We start from the raw sequence: 23,407 nt of genomic DNA on the forward strand, positions 1-23,407 counted from the left end.
ATCCAGTCACCATGCTCCTCCTCGATGTCCACAAGCGCATCCAGAATTTGTATACAAGTAGGGCGCTCTAAGGGATCATCATGCCAGCATTTCTTGATAAGTTTCCTCAGATCTGCACAACAGCGAACTTGAGTACAAGCGATCACGGGCAAAGCAAACAGCCAATCAACTGTCTATATCTGACTCCCTCTACATCACCCACATCCACAGACCAAGTGGTACAGTCATCCATCATGATTGGATGCAGTCTATATTTGAGTCAGCCTCATGGATTTTAAAGCTGGTGCCTTCAGTCTCAGAGTGTGAGGAGAGAGCCAATTGCTAGTTTCAATGACTCGGATCATGGAGTTTGTGTTCACAAGTTGCATTCAGCGACGCACCAGAGGGCCATGTCGATGGAATGCTGGGCCGCCATTGCTCGTACACGATTTTGTTGACAATGGCTGCCGTGTTTTCCGCTTCCGGCATTTCCAGGCAAATCAGCGACCTTGCAAGTAGCTCCCAAGCAACCATTCCGAACGAAAACACATCGCAGGATGCACAATAGCTCTTCTCCTTGAACACTTCGGGAGCCATGAATATCAGGGTCCCGGCGTTTCCTGTAAACGTATGGAAACTCGTGATGATTGACACGATGAATGCTGCGGGATAGTTGATACTCACACATAATCAGTCACAAAAGATCATGACTGCTACAGTCAGGTTGCCGGACAACAAGTGCCTGAGCCAAGTTGCACTTTGGTGCTGTCATCAGGCGAGCAGGGTTACAATTGATGGCAAACGACAACGAACGTATGCCTAGCACTGCGAGTGGCCGCTAACAGTGCTTTGTAGCACAATACAGTACGCACGTATGGGGAAACCGTTTGGTTCCTTCCAGCATGGTCAGTGCTCGATAATGCAACGCCGACCCACGAACAGCTAACGGCCACACCTGTCAGCTCCAGAAAGTTGATGTTCCGCTTGTCTCGCGCTCGTATGAATGATGCCGTCATGCTTTTGGAGAAGCCGCGCATGTTTTTCATGGACCGTTCCGAGGCAGGCACGCCCACGCCAAACGCGACCTTACGGCTCTTTTTCGCGTCCTCCGCCGTCTCCTGACCCTGCTCTGCTGTCTGAGCATCGACTAAATCGACATTGCGCATGCTGCCGCCGTCTCGTGTGTCAGATTGGCGGCCACTTTGAGATCGCTCGTCAATGTCTTCGACGCCCGTCTGCGATTGCGACATGTCATCCCCCCTGTCTGATGGGTTTGGCTCTGGCTCGGCCACAGGTTGAGCCTCTTCCAACATATGAAGTAAATCAGCGAGCGTCGGGCGGTGCTCCAAAGCTGGGTCTTCATCATGAGGGCTGACGGCCTCGATGCTTTCCGCGACGGGCAGCATTTGTAGCGATGTCGTGTCGACCACATGCTGCGATGTCGCGAGGTCTAGCAGTGCGGCTTGCGTGATGCTGTTGAATCGGTCAATTGATGCGGTGGCGTTTAGGTTCTCGGACGCGTCCGATAACGACAGGTGGGGCCCTGATGCCCCAATACACAGAGACATCTCGTTCCGTTCTGCGCTCGAAGTGATCTGCTCCCACAGTGACTCGTTCTTCTTGTGCGGCGGCACGTTTGAAAGGCTGAGCTGCGAGTTAACAGTGCTTCTCATGCCTCCTCCGGCCTCTGGCGGCCATGCTTGGGGGATCGTTGACTTGGGGGCAGAGCGGGGTGGGGAACTATTGCTCATTGTTGGCGCGGTCGATGCTAGAGTTGGAGGGGCGCTCTGTCCGCGATCGCTTTCGCCCGCCGTGTTGCTTCCTCCTGTTTTGAGATCACTGTGAGTGCTGAAATCCGCGGCCGTCAGCCTCATGATGTCTTTGATTCGAATCTTCTGGTTGCCCTCTCTCACCACCTGCATCACATGCGCTCGCGTTTTGTTGCGGCATGAAAGCTGCCCATCCACGGTTTGTGGTTGGGAGTACGCCATGGATACTAGTCGTGCGTCTGAGTTTCGAGTGTATCCAGCGTTTCATGTTAAGGGCAGGGCAGTCAAGGGTCTCAGTCGGCGCGTTCGATTCGTTTCTCACGTGAGCTTGTTGAAAAGTTTGTGTTTGTGGATGTGATGGATGTACGTTTTTACAACACTACACTACTGCATCCACATGGACATTGGCAACCCCAAGAACTACTTCGGAATCAGTTTGTTGCTTCCAGGAAAGGCAGTCCATGAGTGGCACGACTTAGGGCGCACCGACACCATGCCAAAGTCGCAAATTTTTACACTCTTGTTGTTCGCGGCGCCGGGCATGATTAGGAGGTTGCCAGGTTTTAGGTCTCGATGGATGATGCACACATCGCGTGTATGCAAATACATCAGCGCGCTGACGATTTGCTTGAGCCACTTCCAGCTCTGCCGGCGGGTGTAGTACGATTTGAAGGGGTTGGTCATGCTGCGGTAGATCGCAACGTGTACAGATAGCTCAGCGAGCTCCAGCACCGCGGCCAGATAGATGCCGTCTTTCACTGTGCTGCGCTTTACACCTGCTGGCACTTTGGCAGCATTCGCAATCCATGCAGCCGGCACCAAGGAGTAGCCCATCACTTTGATTATGTTCCTGCATTCAATCGAATGCTCATCACTTCGTGGAGCGCTTTTAGTTAGCTGATAGCCTATCAGTGATACTCGAAAGCAACTGCTGTCAGGCTGCGCGCGCGCCTTGGAACCTTGAATCTCTCACGAAGCACGATACGAATGGTCGGCGATGGCTGGCAGTGCTTCAACACGTGGCTGCTTGCCATTTCAGTACTCCTTGAACTTTTCTGATTGTTCGATGTATGGTTTCATCAGATTTTGCAGCACTCAGCACTAGTACGGCTTGACTGAACTTGCAAGGCAGTGTGCTATGCACGATTGTCATGATGTTTCAAATTGTGTCGAGGCAACTATAAAGTGCGTACTTGTGGTCGAGCTGACTAGCCAGGGACATCTCCATGGTGAACAAATCTAGCATAAGCTGGATTTGGGATGCTCCTTTCGACCCTGCTGTCGGAGTTATCGGCTGCTTCATTACTTTGACGGCAACCTGACCCCTCTTCCATGTCGCCGAGAATACGGTGCCGAATCCACCGATGGCTAGATACTTGGGGTCTTTGAGCCCAGAGCTAGGAATTTGCTTCACGAGCTGTAGTTGTTCAATGACCGCCAAGCATTGGCTGTTCGGGATAGCCAGCTCTTCGGGCTCCCCCGCTTGCCCTGCAATCATCCTGAGACCCCGGTCGTGGGACTTGCTGAGCTCCTGCACTTTGTTCGACCTCCCCATCGTTCGGTGCTCCGAATGTCACCTTCGCACGAACTGCGTCCTCGTGCTCCAAATAGTGTCGCTTCAGTGCCTACACGCACGGATGGGCCATAATTTATCGGATGATGATTTCACTGCCGCTCGCTGTAACTAGAGTCTGGTGGAGCATCATTGGACTCACCATTTTCTACAAAATTGTCGCCTACATTATCCGGCTACGTTATCGTTAGGAATAGTCGAGGTGGCGTTGCAAAGCCTCTCCATTCGTGGAGGTTCTGTATGTTCTTCAATCTACCACTCTATCCAAGGAGTTTTCGCACGGAGCATGCCATGAATTGCAGCCTTTGTGGACGAGTGTGATCGCTAATGCCCAGCCTTGCATGTCAGGCGTCCGCAACTTACCTCGGCAGACTTGTGTGATTTGCGCCAAAGTTTTCATACGGCCTCCATGTTGACGGACATCGATTTGGAAGTGTTTGCGCAAAGACTTTGCCAAAGTTGCATCTGGTTACGTCGTGCTATCTGTCGCAAATGCGCTAGCGCAGGCTTGCTCCAATCACCAGTCATCTTCTACCATTGTCACCATGCATTCGACAGTACGAAATCACTCTCTAGAATGTTGAGTTGTCGTTTTGCTCCGGCACAGGTTGTGTCCTGTATTGAACTTGTTGTGGAACGTGCTGGTAGTTCGTCGCTGACAGCTTTTTCAGATACTCAAATGTCAAGTGTGCTGTTGGCTAGCGATAAGTTGCACTCGCTGCTACATTTTCCTTGCCAGGGAGCTCGGGAGGTGTACCGAACTGCGTGCCAGGTCGTTGACATGTGCTATCTCCCAGAATGAGTTGGCCCAGATCACGTCGCTGGGCCCCTGCGGAGCTAGCAGCTTTTGTCGTCACAAATGCATCCCTATTTTGTAGGCTTAAGTGAAGACCCACCATTGCTGTACAGGCGCTCCTCAGATATACCGCATGACCTGCGACTGTAGTTACATCGTGGGCGATATTTCGCCTCGTACCCTTGTCATCATTGAGCTTTATCTTGGGACAATTTTCACTTGATGCGCGAAAAAGAAGCCGCCGCTGTGGCTCCTGCTATGAGTGATACAGGCATTGGGTTCGGGGGCATATGTATAGCGCAAGTGTCCGTTCCGTGGTTTTCATGCCGCTGGCGCTGGATCTATGACATGAATGCATATTTGTGTTCGAATAATGCGGGAGTGCTCCAAATACATGGTAAAAACTGACAAACATGCGGCTGTTGGCCATCTGACATTATGAACAGCCAAGGCAGCGATGATGACAACACTCGTCTAAGATATAACTGTCTGTGGCTCATCACGCCACATGTTTCGATCCATTGTGATGCATCTGCAGGTGTAATGCCAGGCGACAAGGCCATGGGAATACATGATGATGGCAAAGCTATGAATGCCACCGAAGAGTCCAAACGCCACGACTGCCCTCCCCTCTTTCAGCAGGCCAAGGCTCAGATCTCATGTCCTTCCGCCAAGGAAGAAGAACCGCCAAGTGAAGAAAAACCACCTCTCACTGTAGCATTGTTGGACCAAGCGGCCACAGGTGTGCAGTCGGCATGGACAGGCGCCTCCTTCTGGATAGTGACAGCCCACCTGATGTATCGTTCAGTTGTTCATTGTGCAGGCATGATGAGTGTGAGAGGGCAACAAAGAAGAAATCCAAGGTCTGCGATCTTGCCAACAGCTTTGCAATGTTCACCTCCTGAACACATATCATGTAGAGGGTGGAAATGACCTCCTGTTTGCTTGGACGAGCTCACATGAGCTGAAGGCAGCGGGCAAACGTCAGGCTGTCGACACAAAGTACTCTCTGCTTGATTGCATGCTTCCAGGTCAGGTTGCTGCAGTGACCGAGGGATTCACTGATGAGTTTTGCTTCACCCTCAGCGTTTGTGCCTCACGCTCTGCTGTGCTGACACAATGCCAAGCGACCATGGCTGTCCCAAAGGATGGACACGTTGTGCGTGCAGCATCACAATTGTAATGTGGAGCTTTGCACAAAGCTGATATGTCACACTGCAGGCGCACAAGAAAACGCTCCAAAGCGAAAGCAGACCCAGCTCAGCAACGGCGACAGAAAGTGGATCTGTAAACGCAAGCTGCACCACCCAAAAGAGACGCACACACTGCTGGCTGAAGCATTCAAGGTGGAGCGCAACGCTGACATAGACCTTCGCCCGAGCACCATCAGCACCATCGTGAAGTCCTCGGAGAAGTGGCTGGCCATCCCAGACGGGAAGGACCAAGACAAGCGCAGCCGGCCATGCCAAGAGCCCAGGCTCGAGGCTGCATTGCTGGCATGGTACTGCAACTGCGTGGATGGGGGCATGCAGGTGGCTGACGAACAAGTGAAGACCGAAGCCCGTAGGATGGCACTCGTCATGGGCATCAATACTGACAAGTCCACCGGCGGCCTCAGCTTTTCTTCAGGCTGGCTTTGCAATTTCAAGAAACGCAATGGCCTGACCAATCGCAACCCGCCTGCACCTCCTGTTTGACTTGCGAGGTCCAACTCTGTGAGAGAGCACAGCGAGGCTGCGGAAACTGGGGACCGACACCTAAATACACTCCATGACCACCAATCCCTGCACTGTCTGAAGACAAAGCTGAATGATGCAGTGCATTGTCGTTAGCTATGGCACCGTCTGTGTTCTCTTGCTGAGAGCATGCCCGACCTTCTGTTCTGCTTGCAGTTCTCCGCCTCCTTCTCCGAAGCGCATGGATGAAGCACCCAGATCCTTTTAGATAATATGATGCGCTTGGATCTGGGCTTGGCATGCGCCAACGTCACGTTGTTATGGGTGTGTAGTTTTATTTGGACAACGTAGCAGCTTCTTGCGGACCTGACCGGCGCTGAGTACAGTTGGCGTCTTGGACTGAGGCGACGTCATGAGACAAACGCCAGTCTGGCTTGCTGATGATTCGTTGACGTAATTAGATGCATAGCCTGCGTTCCCTCACATCTTGTCCCAATATGACATGAAGAATTTCCCTAGAATAAGGAGCTTCCTAGGTACTTCAGACATGTCCAACACGACCATCCGAGTCTTCAATGCACACGGGTTGCCAACAAACGTTTCCACCAGCTGAGGACTCGGTGATCAGCGCTTGCCCTGAATGCAGGGGTGCCTGGGCGGGGGGGGTGTCATTGCTGGCCTGATTGTGTGCTGTTCTATACTTGCACAGCAGCATCGATTGATCTAGCCTTGTAACACATGTGCTTTGTTGAAACAACTGGTACCGGTACATGGCATTGGGCAAATTTGCAAGGCATTTGATGATCGATCAGGGTGCATGGCATGTGCAATGTAGTAACTTGATCAGACGTTGGCAAGAGCATTTGGAAGCTGGGAACCTCACATGACAAGGCCCTGATGACTTGGCAGACAAGAAGGCGGTGCTAGAAGTATCGATGCCCTGCACTGCAGAACGGCGATAAAGGTGTGCAGTTGCAACACAAGGGGTGCAGCAGCTCGTGGTCCCTCTCCATGGACATTGCGATGTTTGATCCGAAACACATTGCTTGCATTCACGCTTCTGGGACTTCACGGCGTTTCCTGGCTTAGCAGCATACGGCATAGTGTCATTGCAGCATGGTATAGTGGTAAGCGCAAGGGGGGGCTTTTTTTACTTTGTGCATGCCGCCAGAACACTTTCATTTGCAGCATCGTCTCGGACTTGTCGTTCACTATCCGCACGGCAGCTTGGTGCTCTTGTGTGAGCTTGTCACCTGGCATGTATGTGCAATCCAACGCAACAATGAACACCACTGGTGATCACCCTTTATAGTTCCAGGTATACTTCCATAATCAATCAAATCAATCTTGACACGAAACCGTCAACCAACAAGGCGCTCATGCAGATTGTGATCTCAATATGATGCTTTCAACTCGTCTGCCAGCACCACCACCGTCAACTGAGAACTGAAGCACTGAGGATTGCGGTTACGCGGCTGCTCCCAGTTGCCATGATGCCAGCAAGATCGGTGGAACAAAGTCGCTGAGCATTGCCCTCCACAGGGTGCACGAGCTTGCAATTGCAGTGAGCAAATCCAACATGTTGGCTATCCCAGTGGGGAGGCCCTCCAGGTGGAGCTCATGGCAAAGCTCCCCTAGCTTCTTGTTGGACGCCTCCTCACACACATGGAACTCCAGGAGCTTGGCAGATAGCCGTAAGAACTCGCGGACATTGCCTGCACAAGCAAGAAAGCATGCTGCTTACATCGCTTGAGAACAAGAAAAAAGAAGATTACCATGCAAAATGCCGCAAGAATAACAAAGAGAACAGGCAAATGTCGCTATACCGATCGTTCGCTCTTAGCTGGCGGTACCTGAATGGTCGTTGCAGCTGCAACATAAGATGCATTAGTGCAAACACCTGCATGCATGCCCACATCCCAGTCATGGAGTGTCAAGTACGGCTTTGAAAAGGTTATAGTGCATGCTCTGGAGATGGAGCGACAAACGCATCCGGAGCTCCCGCTCGTGAAACTCCAACACGCTTCGGTGTTTCGCCAGACCCTGTCATCTTTGGGGTCCAGGTGCCCAAAAATGCATCATGTTTCGGGACAATAATGGGAGTCGAAGACAACTCTGGCGGAGCACAGACATACTTTGCTCACTCTCGCATGTCAGCAAAAGGCAAGCGACGCACTGAGTGGGCCTTGAGTTAGCAACGTTGCAGCACCGGCTGCGATAGACGCAAAGTCAACAAGCGCGGAAAAACGCTGGCGTCCGTCTTGTGGTGCGGAATTCCACGCGAGGGCGGCCAGAGCGGCCACGAGGGCAGCGGGCACACAGGCCGCAGGAGCCACAGTGCACAAACTCTGCTGGACAGGATCTCCACAGCCTGCCGACGCGGAAGATGCCGCTGCAAGGGCGGTGATGCGGTCAAGCGGGGCTTCTGTCGCCGATCGTGGCGTCGTTGCGACATTGCGCGCTCCTCGCTGTTCGTGATGCTGCAGGGCTGCCACATCGAATGTCTGCAGCACCCGTTGCAGCGGTGGCGCTGATGTGGCGGCTGCACACACCCGCATCTGCGAAGCCAGCTGCCTCCGTAGCAGCTGACTCTGTCCGATGATTGCGAGCACCTGCACACGCAGAAACCAACGCTTGCTTGTTACTCTCGCTGTTGCTGCTGCGCTTATTGTTGTTGTTGACGTTGTCCTTGTCGTCAAGGTATACTATGACAAACACCAATCCGGAGAATGAGGCTGACGAGCCGGACAAGACTCGTTCAAGCCGTCCAGAGGGCTGCCTAATGCTAAACAAGTTGTCCTGCAGCACATTCCTATTTCTGCATGCGCCCATGTGGATGAGGTAGTGTTATAGAAATATACATCATCATCATCAAACGTTGTGCATTGCTGATCAAATGTGCAGATCAAATGCACACGACGCCCACACATATCTCCAGATGGCCTGCCGGTTACAGTGCGGAAGGCATGTCCCATGCCGTGCGTTGAGCACATAACATCATGACATGACAAGATAGTCAATGCCGTTTCAAGGCCCGCTAGAACCTGATGCTGGCGTACCTGCAAGAGGCAAGCCCAGGTTCGAAGAGCGGAGCGTCCGGCGAGTGAGTCGAGCACCGAGGAACGGCTTGGGCCAGGTTGCTTCGCAGCGTTGCCGCTGCGTCCACCGTTGGCGAATTCCAACCAAGCCTTGCTCGCCAGCGCGTCTTGCAAACTGCTCACAGCCCCAGCAATTGGAGCCTTAGAGGCAGACGCTGTTTCGTCCGCGAGGTAGCGCATGCAATCTGCCAAGGCGAAGTGAATTCGCAGGCACAGTAAAGAGTCCAGCGCGTGCAAGCCTTCGATGAACAGCGCCTCCCGCAGTAGGTTGAAGCCCGCTTGTCCCAATAGGTGTTGCCCTGCGCATGTGTGTGACGCGTTATCGTGCTCAGTGCACACAGAAGAGGCTGCCTTTGTGCTTGTTTAAGTCCCAACCATGGCAAGTGCCGTCTATTCCATTTGCTTCTGCTAACAGGCACTTGCAAAGGGCAAAATATTCCATTTTGGTACCTTTGCACATTGCCGAGAACGCAACGATCACACATGCAACCGCTCAATGTTCCACAAAGCCCAGATTTATCTTTCATGCAATACGAGTTGGCCAACACATCACAGACAGGCATCTGCAGGACATTCCACCCGATCCACGCAGCAAACAGAATACCAGAAGATATGCAGCCACCACAGTTGGTACGTTAGCAAGATACCCAAATAATGTGGTTCGTCCAAATGCACAAATGAGCTGTCAACTGCTTGTTGCATTGCGTCACGAATTCACATAAAGCCATGTTCGGTGGGCTTGGGAGTCGCGGAAGGCTGTGTAGATCGGTAGGTTTATGAAAGGACGCATCATAATCAGCAAGCGGTAAGGCCTCACCAGGATGCGCTTGCGACCGCCAAGCACACTCAACGCCATCATACACTGCTACGATAGGGTTAGAGAGCCGAAGCAGCTCGTCAGTCAGGCGGCCCAGGAATGTTCGCGGATAGCCCGTGCTCTTTCTCCAAGGCCCTGCCCACAGGTCGCTCTCCTCGAGTGACTCAGCTATGACATGCGACAGCGATGCAGACGACGCGCTGGACTTCATGCCGACAACGCTGTCCCAAGGTGTGTGGCGTTATCTTGGCGCGCTGCTGACGCAGTGTCTGGACCTCAAGCACCAGAGCGGAATCCACCACCTCCTTACAGGCCTGCGTGTTGACACAACCATGTAATGAGATACGCTCTTGCCGCTGGCGGTACCCATTGAAGTGGATGTTTGCTCCGTATTGCACTGGCAAGTCAGGACGATGCGGGCACGACTACCTTCGGTCAAAGTTGTGATGTCATTTCACCTCTCAAGTTTCCCACCTCTCAAGTTTCCCACGGAGTTGCACATGCGAATTTAGTTGTCTCGTGGCATGGTCGTCCATCATCACGTTGCGGCAAATTGAGGGGCGTTGTGCACACATGGCCACACCTGTTGCCACATGGTGAGAGAAGCAATCGAGAGGTAGTCCTGGAGATATTCCAACCCGGAGGAAAGCGCAAGCATCTTTTCTCGAAGGCCACAGAGTGTGAGCTCCAGGAGGTGAGAGTCTGGGCAGTCCCTGGAGGGACCCCAGCAGGGACGAGTCAGCTGCTTGTACAGAGCGCAGGCTCCAGGCTTCAGCTGAGTCACAGCGAGAAAGGCGGGGCGGGGCGCGTGAACTGCAGTGTGGAGTGACACACGGCTTGCAGCCTCTCTTTCAGGTGCTTCTTGATGCCACGGTGAACAAACGGCATGGGCGCTAGCGCTGGCGTGGCGGGTGACAGCTGCCTCCATGCTGAGGAGGCCCTGCAGGCTGCCGAGCGTTCAGATGCACCCTATCTGCGGTGACTCGGTAATAGTCAGCTCGACAGTGAGCTGTGACTCGCCCGATGAGTTAGTGAGGTGAAACAGAAACCATGGTGTTGCGTGCAGCTTCCGCGTTGAGACACAGTTTGATCAACTCCAGTCCCGAAACCCCAAATCAACTGTGATTCATCCCTGACAAGATCAATCCACCTGCAGCCCGTTGTCGGCATCAGTGGAGATGAAGGGCGAAGAGCGTGATGTAACATTATGCTTGAAGGCAACGAGACACTGACAGCGAGGCGCATCGTCAGCATCAAGCCGACTGCCCTGAGCGTGCATGGAAGCGGAATGTCTTGCTCTATGTCCTATGATGATGATGTATCTTTTTACAACCCTACCGAATCCACATGTCTTATCTACCACATAAACGCTCTGCAGAGCATACCTGAGTGAACGCGGAGATGGACCAGGTGAGATGGGCGAGGCGGTGGCGCTGCGGAAGCTGCGCAAACTGCGCGAGGCTGCCGCGCTCGAAGGAGTCAGGAATGGCAACCATGCCACTGCTCTGCAGCGCTACTACCTGTTCCACAGCCTGAAAGAGGCTGAAAGGCACGACCTGTACAGCACGCCCTTTATCCAGGCATCCAGCATCGCTCACATTTCGTCCATCCAATCACGCAAGCGGTGTCGCGTGATATGCGGGTCCTGCCTGGGTTTTGTGAGTCTTGACAGAGTGCAAGTGACATAATGACTGAGTGTGAGGAGCAACGCTCACACCATTTTGTGCGGGAGATGCGACAAGTACAGATGTGCTATATGTGTGTGACGGGTGGAGGCGCGTGTCAAGTTCGGCGTCACGCAACGCAACGTATGGTCAGACGCACACGTGGAGATTATGTGTGATACCACAGACAGACATAAAGTGCATCACTTGCATTCAGGGTGCCTACCCGTTTGTGGACCTGAGGATCTAAGACGGGCCATGACAATCCAAAAACCAACAGACCAATAGACAGGATCTAAGACAGGCCATGCGCTCCAAAACCAACAGAGAAGAACCAACAAACAGAACACGTGTTCAGAGCAGAATACAGAGTGATCGGCAGTTGTGGCCGGACCTGTAGTGCAGCATGCATGAAGGATGCGAGCTCGGAGGTGTAGAAGTCGAGCAGGCGGGCGTCGCCTGGGTTAGCGACCCGGGCCCTCGGAACAGTCATTAGCGACCCCAGCTTGATGCAGAGGCAACCGAGGACGCCGATCAATGCCGGCTGCTCCTGTATTCGCTTGTGGATCTGTGGTAGGCACTCGTGGATAATGCTCCTGCAAGTGATCACCACGGTTGACAAAAATTTTGAAACTGGATTGAATTCTAATTCTATTCAGCCTGTCTCTCAGATGTCTTTCAGGTTTCTGTTCCTGCCAACCAACAGCCGGATGTCCTCGCGTTTGATCAATTTGGCAAGCTTGGGAACAATCACATGCAACGTACAGACTGGCATTTGCAACTGAGATTTGGAAGAGATGGCTCAATGGGAATCGAGCTCGTACGGTTTGACGCAATGCAAGTGAATGAACCAACACAGCTTGGTTTAGAGTATGCGTGGCCGCAAACAGATATCCAAGCGCCAGCCAATATGGTGGACGCCCAATTGGTATGTTGATAATTTTGATATGGTGGACGGTCGCTGTAGACAGTGTACGTACAGTGTACTTCCAGATATGGAACTTGATTTTGTCGATAAATAATCACTTGGAATGCGTCATTGGGAACGCACTTGTTTGGGGGTGGGAATGTTCTCGTTTGAGCCCTCTTTGTCATCATAGAAAGCTGTTATATGCTGGCCTTTGCTTATTTTTCCCTCAGCCTTACCTCCCTTTGAGGTCCCTTCTAATCCATGCTTTTCGCCCTTGCCCTTTTCAAAAGGGCAACGGTCTTCAGAGCAGGTCAGCAGCACCATCCAACTGTGTCCAGAAAGCAGTAACACAGAGTATTATAAGACATATCAAGGGAAGCGTATAAGGGAGCGCACCATCCGTATGAGAAGTCAGTGATGACGTCGAAAGTGAGGCAGAGCTCTTTACGGAGGTTGGCCAAGCAGATCATGGAGGACAGGAGAGAGCGGGTGGTGGTCACGTGTTGCCGGGTCTGCAGCGACTGTGTGATGATGCTGTTCCGGGCCTCAGCGTCGTCGAGATGCGCCATCAGCTGGCGAACCTGCATGCCACGACTATGTTTTGCAAACCATGTGTGTGAGCACATATGTGCATGGGTACCGAGCGATAAATTATACAGCATGACAGTCTGTTGCGCTGATGTACTTCTTGACACATCTCCCAAGTAGGTCTTGGAGTATGCTCATGTGGATGCAGTACCAATGCAGGAACATCGTAAGACAATGCGTCATTATCACACTTGAAAATGCCGTTAATGTCACACCAAACGGAGTCCTGGCGTCAGTGATAGGTTCAACATGCTAAGCACAGAGAAACGTACCATACACTAAACAGGGCACCACAGATTGTGTTCAGCCACACAAGCCAGGCAAGAACCTTACGAAGCCAACAGCATCTGAAAGATTTGAGGGTTTCTTGCAAAGACCAGGGCATGCTTCCGGGCTGTCGCGAGCGATATGTGCCATCAGGAGCCAGTCATAGTGCATTGTGAAGCAAACAGCCAGAGGCAAACGGTGTCGCCTTAAAGCAGCGCACCTTTTTGACTGTCCCCCGTTCGATGGCGGGACGTAAGTCCGCCACATCTTGTGCAAGGGCAGCAAACCACGACGACAAACGATCGTCAACCATGTCGTTGCACAGGGGCTTCTCGCCGCAAAACACCTGAACACACCCACATTCGTCTTCTCTAATGTACCAATGCAGATGAACCTCGCGTGGCGACTTGCACTCAGAACTATAGGAATCACGTCGGCTGGGAAGATTCTGGACAACAGTTTTCTGGGAGATCAGGTGTTGTGATCTGTGATTGTGCTCTGTGATTGGAGGACCATGCCGGACAGTGTTGGCAGCAACTCAAGCTAACATACAACGTTGAGCAGCTTTGCCCGCCACACATGCTTGAAAGTTCGCAAAAGCTCGGCATGTCATCCCAAAACACGGTGCAAACCTGCAAAGGATTGCAACCCAGCCGTTGTGGACTGGCTGGGGATCCACATTTTCTCTTTTCGTGACATGGAAACATTTGCTTCTTGCAACGCAACTGAGCATTGCAAGAAGCGCTGTGTACTGCGCACCTGTGCAAGCTCCTCCAACGATGCCGCCACCCGCCCTTGAGACTGCGCCCAACGCTCAGCAGCTGAGTCGGACAACTCCTGGTACAGCAGCTTTACCTGCATCACCAGCTTCCCTACTTCACATGCTTGCGACGTTTCCTCGCATTTGGAGCACTGATTCCCATGCAGTGCTTGGAGTTGCCAATGCCTATGTGAATGCAGCAGTGCTGTGAAAGAATCACTGGCAATGGATAAACGCCAGCACATAAGAGGTTTATCTGCGTGGATCACAATTGTTGAAATCGGGTCTCTGCTGAGGGCCAACTAATGGTTCGTCGACTCGCGCGTTATCAGCAGAAAGAAAGCATCTCTATCTCTTGATTTCCTTCAAACAGCAGGAACAGGAGCAGTAGAGAGAGGGTGAACGGGCACAGAACCTGACGTTCCAAGTCTGACGAGTGTAGCAGCAGAGAGAGGAGGTCCTCAAAGTCTTGAGGCTTGAGGCCCAGCGAGGCTTGCAGGCGCGGATTGCGCGTTGTGCGGTGCAGCATGAGCCATCGGATCGCGACGTTCGCGTTTCGGATCACGTCAAAAACGGAAGTTACGTTCGGGGAGGAGATGATCCGCAGACATCACACCCTCTCGCAGCAGACTCTACAGACATGCGACCAGCTTTAGCACCTGGCATCAGCTGTGATGAACCTAAATGCAACCTTTATGATCCTTCTGTCTTACCAGTGATTGCATGCCACAGCATGCTGCAACTCCATATTGCGCAAGCATCAAATCGTTGATGTCACCCATTCCATTGTCCACAGGGTACCAGTGGTCAAAACAGTGCGTTTCTGGCACCCCGTTGCTGTGGCTAAGGCGTGACTCAGGCCTGAAGAAGCCTGCTCATCTCCTCATGAAGTCATGCACTTGTGTGACAATGCAAAGCAAAGCTTTGAGCGAAGGCAGTGGTGCTGAAGGAGTTTTCAGCCCTCGCAGTTTTCAGCTGTGTGTCGAACTGCGAGGGTAAACGCATCAAGAGACCTTGCGTTTGTTTGGACGCAGACGTGTCCATGCAAGGCCCGGCCTGCCGAGCTGCAGCATGTCAAAAACCAGCTTAGGTACCAGCTTAAGGAGTCATATACGGAGGGTCATATACGGCCTGGAATCTTCATGACTCGCTGTTACATTGACTCAAGAGTGCCTTGCATGAGTGGATGCGTTGGCAAAAGGCTCGCAACATCACCACACGCTGTCAGTGGAAGGTGCGAAAGAATGAGCAACGTAGAGCACCACAGCAAAGGCAGAAACGCAAAATCACACGTCTGCTCGCAGCGCATCATCACCAGCATTGAAAGAGCTATATCTGCGATCAAAGCACTGCCAGCAGTCACAAACACACGCAGCGATGAACACAGCATCGGTTCGGGGGCGCACCTGGACCTCAACCAAGGATTGCCGCATGCAGGCAAGCACAGGGACCGCAAGGCTGCGCACATGCGAGGCCACGATGATGCTGTTGAGCGCCGCGGAGGCAGCCTTATAGCGGGCCCACTGCACTGGGAGGTCTGCCAGGAAGCCTGGTGCCCAGCTGACCACCCAGTTGTCTGCAAAGTGCTTGTCCACCAGTTCCCGCATCCCTGCCGTGTCTTTCTGCATGCTCTCCACCATGTTCAGAACGAGGCCGATGCAACGGCGATTGCCTTTTCTAGTGCTGTGATGGCATTTGACAACGCCTGTACGTATGTCTGGTACCGTAAATGCAGATTTTACTTATCTATCTGTGTAGGTGCTGATCCAACAACTAGGAAGCCAACGACGCTTTTGTGTGGTCCTACATCTGTCGACTGATCCAGGTCCTTTTGCGCTTATGTCGTATCCAGGAGATGCAGCGCAGCTGCCATATCAATAGGATTTCATCAGTTTTCCAAGCAAATTGAGCCCTGTTCGTGTATGCCTTGATGGATATGTTTCCATTCAGTGACAAGATGATTCATGTGCCTGCAAAATGCCAACTGGATCGAGCTTGATGGTTGCTCACCGGGGTTTTGGCGTGTCTCCGGGGATGTCTCGAGATATGTATTGAGTGAGCTAGCGTAGCTTGCTGCTGAGACGCATCCAAGCAGGGGTTGACTGTGCCCAAAGCTAAATGATCGGTAACATGTACGGCAGTAGAATGATGAACATATTCACCACACCCCAGCATCCCATGAGGGAAACCAACCGCGAGTGAAATCCCCTCAGTGAAAGACAGCACTCATAGCTCTGCTAAACAATGATGCGAGACTGGCGTTGTCTTTAATCATCTGGGCCCGCAAATCATGTTGTCTGGCGAAGCGCTGTGCTGCGGTGCTGTGCCTGTCAGCGCAATAACAGTCATGTGAGACAAGCATTGCAGTAACGCTCTTGCAGAAAATTATCGACATATGCGCTGCCGTCTGCAAACCACTTGGGATTCCTACACTTGGGCCAAAGTGTACAGACACATAGCGTATACGTATACAGAACAACACCTGCAGAAATTCCGGGTCGTAGAACAGAAGGAGGTATAGCTCTGCAGCTTGGCGTGCAAGAGCGGTGGAGCGGTGGAGTGCGGACGGGTAGTGCGAGGTGTAGCAGTAGATGTCCTCGGTTCTGAGCTTATTGACTATCATCCTGATGACAGCTGGGGGCACAGGCAGTCTCTGCAGGTATTGTGTGGGATAGCCTGCACATCTCCGTAACGGCACTCAATACTCCAAGAGCAAGCCCCTCACAGTTCGTCGATGATGTGTCGTAATACAATAGCACACGCTCAACCATTTTGCGATCACAGAGCAGTGAGTATGGCGTGCAACTGTGGCGATCAGCTGCTAGGAGAGGAGATGGTGCTGTCTGTACTTTTTAACAAACAAACCCGCAGCAAGGTTCCAAATGTCCTGGCTGTAATTTAGGACCTTCAGAGCCTCAGAACCTTCTGAACAGGTGTTGAGGGGCACGTACACACATACAAACACATGTCTAGTATCTTGTGAGCTCACACGCGTGGGCTCGCAACAGATGACACGAAGATTGCACTTGCATAGCAAGCGCGTCGGCCGGGGCTATCGCAACAGTGGCCTTGGCGGAACCATGCGACGTAGGTGTGAGAGACAGGAGACAGGGGAACGCACCCGCCGGCCAAGGCTTGCCGGGAGTCATGCCCGTGACCTTTGCAAGAGACACGACGGCGTTGAAGCGTCGGCCCACAGCCTGGCCCCCTCCCTGCATGCGGTAGTACGCCACCAGGAGGCGCTCCCTCGCCGCCGAGGGCAGCACCTCGTCCAGCACCTGCAACCGAGAGACTACAGACATCAACACCCCACGTGACTGCGTCGATGCATTTCTGTTTGCTTGTTAGAGCGTTCCCAGCACCCTGACGAAAGTCGCACCTCGCAGTGTTTCGCCTTGCCATCTGATTGGTCGGGTCCACACACCTAAAAAATGCATAAATTTCCGGGACAAAAGTGAGTCGAAACCCGATCTGGCAAAGCACTGACACCTCTCCTTGCGTCCAGCAAACGACAAATCCACAAATTGCGCCACAACGAGGAAGTCATCATGCTGTGGGGCAAGTCAGATTACTGCTTGCTCTGTGCCTCCCTTGCACCCCTGACCATATCGAGTGGAGCACACGCGCCTCTTGATAAATTGAGGGGACTTCCACTGGCAAACGGATCATATTTGGTGCAACACATGCGCCTCGTGAGAATTAGGGGGTGTGCACTAGCAAACGCACCAGTAGCATACTGGACAGCCGCGCTAGTGCCTCTACCAGCAGCTGTTTGCCCTCCAGTCCCAGGAGGACGACCTCCAAGGAGGACTGCAGGAAGGACTTGCCATTCAAGTCGGAGAAGAAGGTCAGCAAGCTGCCGTGATAACGCAGGATGCTCTCCAGCACGCCATAGACCTCTTGCACGTACACCCCGTACGTCTGCAGCACGGAACCGCTGGTCACACATGTTGCTGAGCACCAGACACCCTTTTCTGATCCATTGCTCAGGCTATGGTAGGTCAGGTACGCTAGCCTCAGGTGATGGTAACGATAGCACTGATTCCCAAGTAGTTCTTGGAGTTGCCAATGTCCATGTGGATGCGGTAGTGTTGTAAAAGGATACATCATTGCCGATCCATTTGAGATCAGTCTACGTTGTTGGCCATGGCTACAGGTGGTACAGATCACAAGGGGCCACGTCGAGGATGTAGACATGCTTGCTATTGGCATTGGTTGTTGCATTGGATGCGATTCCGCACCAGCAGCGCCTCTCTTTTCGGCGATGGCTCTGATGGTCAACGCATATTGTGTGACATGCACGCACAGAGGGTACGACAGGCATGAGGAGCTCTTTACCAGTCGGAACTCTTCATCCAGTGCCAGAAGCACGGTGTTGTTGGTGATGTCGGCCTCGAGCGCGCTGGTGTGCTTGAGATGCGAAAAGTCGGGAAGGACTGGGCTGAAGCGAGACGACCGGGGGTGCAGCAACACGTGGGGAAGCGTCACGCTGAGCTTCAGCACATCGGCCTGGATGGCGTTGCTTGTGCTCACCTGCGGCGCGGCAAGGGGGTTTGATGCTCGCCCTCGCATTCCTGCTGTGCCCGGCAAGCAACGCAGTCACGGGGTGACGTACCAGTTGCCGTAGAACCTCTATAGGGGCGCTGTTTACACCGTCATAGGACTGCTCTAATGCGGAACCCGTGTGGCTCGTGAGGCTGCTCTGTTTGTCGTCATCAGGATAGTCCCACATCGGGCTGTAAAGAGCAGCTGGCGTGCCCGGCTCGTGCATCCATGCGCGCATTTCATTAGGCACCCATCTTGTGAGTGTCCATGCGGTGCATAATTCCTATTGTTGGCTGCTCTCCGTATTGCGGTCGCATCGCATCGAATGTCGCTATAGGGTTTGTAAACTCAAAGGCCATCGATGGGATCTAGCACCACTGACAGACGTAGACTAGTTTTCATGGATGAATCAAACTTGACTGTTGCATGGCCTGTCGCGCGCATCCCCAGCATCATGCGCAGCCCTTGTCCTCAATCAATTCGATGTCGCACTTCACCACCCGACAACAACCACACCTAGCTGAGAATTGTCAAGCTGCGTGCGACTTGATGCCTCCGCAGCTGTCATGTGCTTTGCCTTGTCGTGATGTCACAGAGCCAGCGACAAGTCTTTGCGATTTGCCATACCCATGACTAATGTGATATCGAGGGGATGCCGACGAAACCGTCTCCGGCACCAGCTGGGGACTTGACCATCGCTCGATACGATGCCACACCCAGAGCCGCCAGACAGGGGACACGTCGGCGTCCAATGAACTCACATTGCAGCGAGTAGGAAACACCAGAGAAGGGTTGGCAAAATGCACACAAGAGGGCGTGCTGCACTAGCTTGTCCAGCTGTGTGCATTTTGCCAAGTTGACACCCTCCTGACGGATCTGGGATTGCAGACCATGTACCACACCATGACAATCAGGGTCTCTGGCATTATCTGAATCGATGGCGTCGCTTGCATGACTGTTGACAACTGCACACAAATCAGGGAAGCCAGTGCTATGCAAGTGCTGGCGCAGGTCTGGCGAACCTTTATACTCTGGGGCTCTCTAGACGGTCTGTCTAGTTTATAGCTGACTCTGGAATGAGCGCCTGCTGTTCGTAGCGAGACGCTTGTGAAGTCACCGCGACTGGCCAGCGCACCACCCTCGTCGGCACATGGCCCCCACTTGCTCTCACATACCTTGGACTTGTTCCCCCCACAACAGTGTATGGTAAAGGACTTGCAGCCGAGCTTGACGTCAATGCCCTCGCCCATAGCGCCGCCGTGTGGGGCAGGGCCCTTACTGACGCTCATCGCTGTCATCAGGGTTCTTACCGGACAAGGCACCAACTTTTTCATACATCGTTGCTATACATCGTTACACGTCTGGGGGATGTACTCCCTTACGTCCCTCGTGCGCCTCCCTGACAGCACGCCTCAAACTGTCTGTGGTGGTTGGCCGCAACCTGATACGGTCGGCCGCCTTGTCAAATGCCATGAAAATGCTGTTTGCCTCAGTTTACATGCTGTGTTACAGGGGTCCAAGGGCGACCACACTGTTGTCAAAGATGTCCTTGTTGACGAAACAGCAGATTTGGACACTCCCCCTGTTGTTCACGGCCACTGCTCTGTTGCCCTTTGCTTGCCCGCTCACCAGCACGCCCTGCGTGCTCGTATCTGTGCGCCGTTTGCCAAACTCCCCGACGGCCTGATCCCTGCTGATGCCGACTCTCCGGATGCGTTCATTTGCCGCCTGGCCTTTCGCAAGTTCCGGATGAGCTGATTCTTGCTTTTCATGCACACTACCGTACTATATTAGACATTCGGAGAGTCACGCGTCACGCTGGGCAAAAGTTCCTTACCGTGTCGACAATTATATTGTGTCACGCGTCACGCATGCATAAAAATTTTCCTTACGGACGGAGAAATAATAAATGTCACGCGTGACGCTGACCCAAAAAAAATTCCAAGGTGCCTGCGGCACCCTGTACCCTCGCCTACTCATGGCACTTCGCCAAGGCTGGGCTCGAGAAGGTCGGATACCCGAAGTGCTGGGACAAGTGTTTCCAGCGCGCGGCTGTCGCGCAGGCCGCCACGCTTTTCCCCAACTATAGTAAGGGGGACATACGCCTTGATGGAGGTGCGCCTGTGCTGCCGGAGCGCAGTGACGACGAGCCAACGGAAGACGAGCTTTGCACGGAGAGCCTTACGCTGGCTATCGACACGGTGCTGACTTGCGAGGATGAATTCGAGCTGGTACGTGACGAACTTGAGTTGTACGAGACACGGCCTGATGGTTGGGAATCTGACGACGAAGTCCCCTTGTGCGCTCTCACCTGGCTGAGCAAGAAGAAGGCTGAAGAGAATAAGCAAGAGTCGACAGCCAAGCGACAGCTAGCGCAGCTATGGCCTGACGACACAGCGGCGCATGGCGATTGCGACGACGATGAGCTCTTTGTTGGCGATGAAGATGACCAACCAGTCGCAGGACTCACGTTCCAAACGCGCACGACAAGAAAGTGGCCGGGGACCACAAGCGCAAGGACGCCAAGGCCAACAAGACTGCAGCAGCCAAGCCCTCGCTGGGTTCCGTGACCGTGAACGTAGCGGTAACGGGCGCCGCCAACGTGCACATCGCAAACGTTGGGAACATTCGCGTTTTCGCGTCTGCAAACAAAGCAAGCGCCACCCGTCGGGCCAGTGTTGTCGGCCCAGCTAAGGCCCTTGGAGCCCTTTGTGCGAAAGCCAAGGCCCTTGGTGTGACAGCCAAGGCACGGGGCGTGGCTCAAGGCAGGGCACAAGCCGGGCGCAAGGCACGGGACTACCCAGCAGGCTATGACCCGACCAAGGCTTCAACGTCCAATTTCACGGGTCAACGCCTGCTAACTGGGCGGTACCGGTAGTGGTGTAGGATAGGACATTGCAACATTGCCATTAATGGGCTCCGATATGGGGGTGATGATAGCCGTACCTTGCTTGCACACGGGGTATGACGATACATTTGAGCATGATTGCACCTGAACTCTTGCAATGGCAAATGCTTGCTCATCACAAATGTACCTCCCAAAATTTTCCGCCTGCGGCGCTGGTGATTTCAATCTCCTTACTGACGGAGAAATAATGAATGTGACATGTCACGTTTGGGCGATTTCTGCTAGAAGTCGGAGAAATAATAAATGTGACACGTCACGCTCCGAAAAAAAGTTCCAAATGTCTAATATAGTACGGTATCCCTCCTCCGCTGTTACGCTTCGTCCTGACCACGTCATCTTTGAAGGGGGCACCCGGTCTCCTTGCTGGAATCTTCCTACTTGGCGTGGTTATACAGACTCGCGCCGTGTGCACATCGTGGAATTCGGTTACGCTTGTGAGGGCTTTGTGCGCTCCAAATGGCAGGAAAATGCGCGCAACATCAACCTGTCGAAACCCGTCCTGCTACCTTTGCGTTGGGCTGTGTTGTACCACACTTTCACCCTCGGTGTTACTCTTGGCCTGTCACGTTAGTCCGCTGCTAGTGTTCTGTCCTCCTGTGTGGTTATGTCCGTCAATCATACTCATGGTCTTGTCTGCCAGCGCCGTCAGCTTGATAGTCACCTGATTCGTGCGGTGTTCCACCGCCCTCCGTGATCACAATTGAAGTTTGTGGGGTGCTGCAGCCACCCACTTGGCGCGAGACATGCTGGTCAAGCTGTCGCCCTTTTCAACGCCTGCCTGGTGGCAGGGTGGCAGGCGTGCCGTTCTTATTGATTCAATGAATGTGTCAGTCACTAGGATGCAGGCAAGCACTGAACGCAACTGCCGCCCCTGCAGCGGGGTTTGACAATCTACAGCTCAATTTTGGCTCCAGGAGGTCCCAGGAAGTGTGCACGGGGTCAGCTGTCTCTGCAAGCACATGGGCAGGTGCTCGAAGACAACTTTGGCAAGGGCAGCCCAGTGCTGAGCTGCGTCACACGAGTCTCAGGGCGGAAGTGTTCTTGGCGACTTTGCACCCGCTTGCACGAGGAAGATGAGTGGGCGCAACCTTTGCACGTCTTGGCCGCGTTTCTGCGGAGGCATACCAGCAAAACCCTGGGTCAGTGCGAAAAGTAAACTTGCAAAGCAGGCTGATGCTAGAAGAGTGCCCATGCGCACATGATTATAGGTCGTGCACACAGCCTGGCAGCCGCCTGGCTGCGTTATGCTGTAGCGTATTGCGTTGCCGCACGGGTTGACAAGTCAGACAGTGCAGCGAGGAGACTTGCAAACCAGGTTGATGCTGAATTGAAGTTGGCGCTTCACACCAACATGCACGCAGCCAGGCGGCTGCCTGGCTGTGATCTGCTGTTGCAGATGCCGTTCCCGCACGGTTGAGGAACCCTGACAAATTCGACGCCTCTAAGCGACAGTTACATTGGCGCTGATGCACGGCCTGATCAACATATTTGGCACCGTGAGCCAGGCTCTGTTGGACGGTGCACCCGAAAGCCTGTGGGCCCAACACTGGACGGTTATTACAGGGACGCTGTCAGGGTGCACATGTCACATCAGAGGACCTTGCTGAGCAGTATCTCGATCTATGAATTAGCACATATATTGTCAAACGCTGAATGTTGTCATCCTAGTTCGAGTGACATCGTACTGAGCCTTCCAATCATTGGCAAGCGTACTATTGGTCTAGTGGTAGAATACGACCCTGCCACGGTCGAGACCCGAGTTCGATTCTCGGATAGTACACTACTTTTTAGCGGGGTGCTGGTCCCACAGTTTACGTTTTTACCGCCCATGTCCCCCTCGGATGGTACACCAGGTATTTTGCGGGGCTCTGGTCCCACAATTTGCGTTTTTGCCGCCCATGTCTCCCTCGGCCGTCCGCGATGTTGATTTTGCCCGGGATGTGCTGGATCTTCATGCCAGGGTACATGGCAAGTACCTCCAGAATCCGGACCTGCCATCGATTGAGGTTGGTCTTCTTCAGCAGGTACGTGAGGGGGTTGTGGTCGACGTACACGGT

The 23,407-nt window shown here is 53.2% G+C and overlaps 1 non-coding gene across 1 annotated transcript; it reads left to right on the forward strand.

Annotated features, from left to right (window-relative positions):
* The first annotated feature begins 23,059 nt into the window (after positions 1 to 23,059).
* TRNAG-GCC (transfer RNA glycine (anticodon GCC)) lies at positions 23,060 to 23,130 on the forward strand. The gene has a single exon. It is a non-coding gene; the product is annotated as a tRNA-Gly (tRNA).
* The last annotated feature ends 277 nt before the right edge of the window (positions 23,131 to 23,407 follow it).

This window comes from Nuphar pumila, unplaced genomic scaffold (assembly GCF_984573655.1).
Source record: "Nuphar pumila unplaced genomic scaffold, dmNupPumi1.hap1.1 HAP1_SCAFFOLD_121, whole genome shotgun sequence".
NCBI lineage: Eukaryota > Viridiplantae > Streptophyta > Magnoliopsida > Nymphaeales > Nymphaeaceae > Nuphar > Nuphar pumila.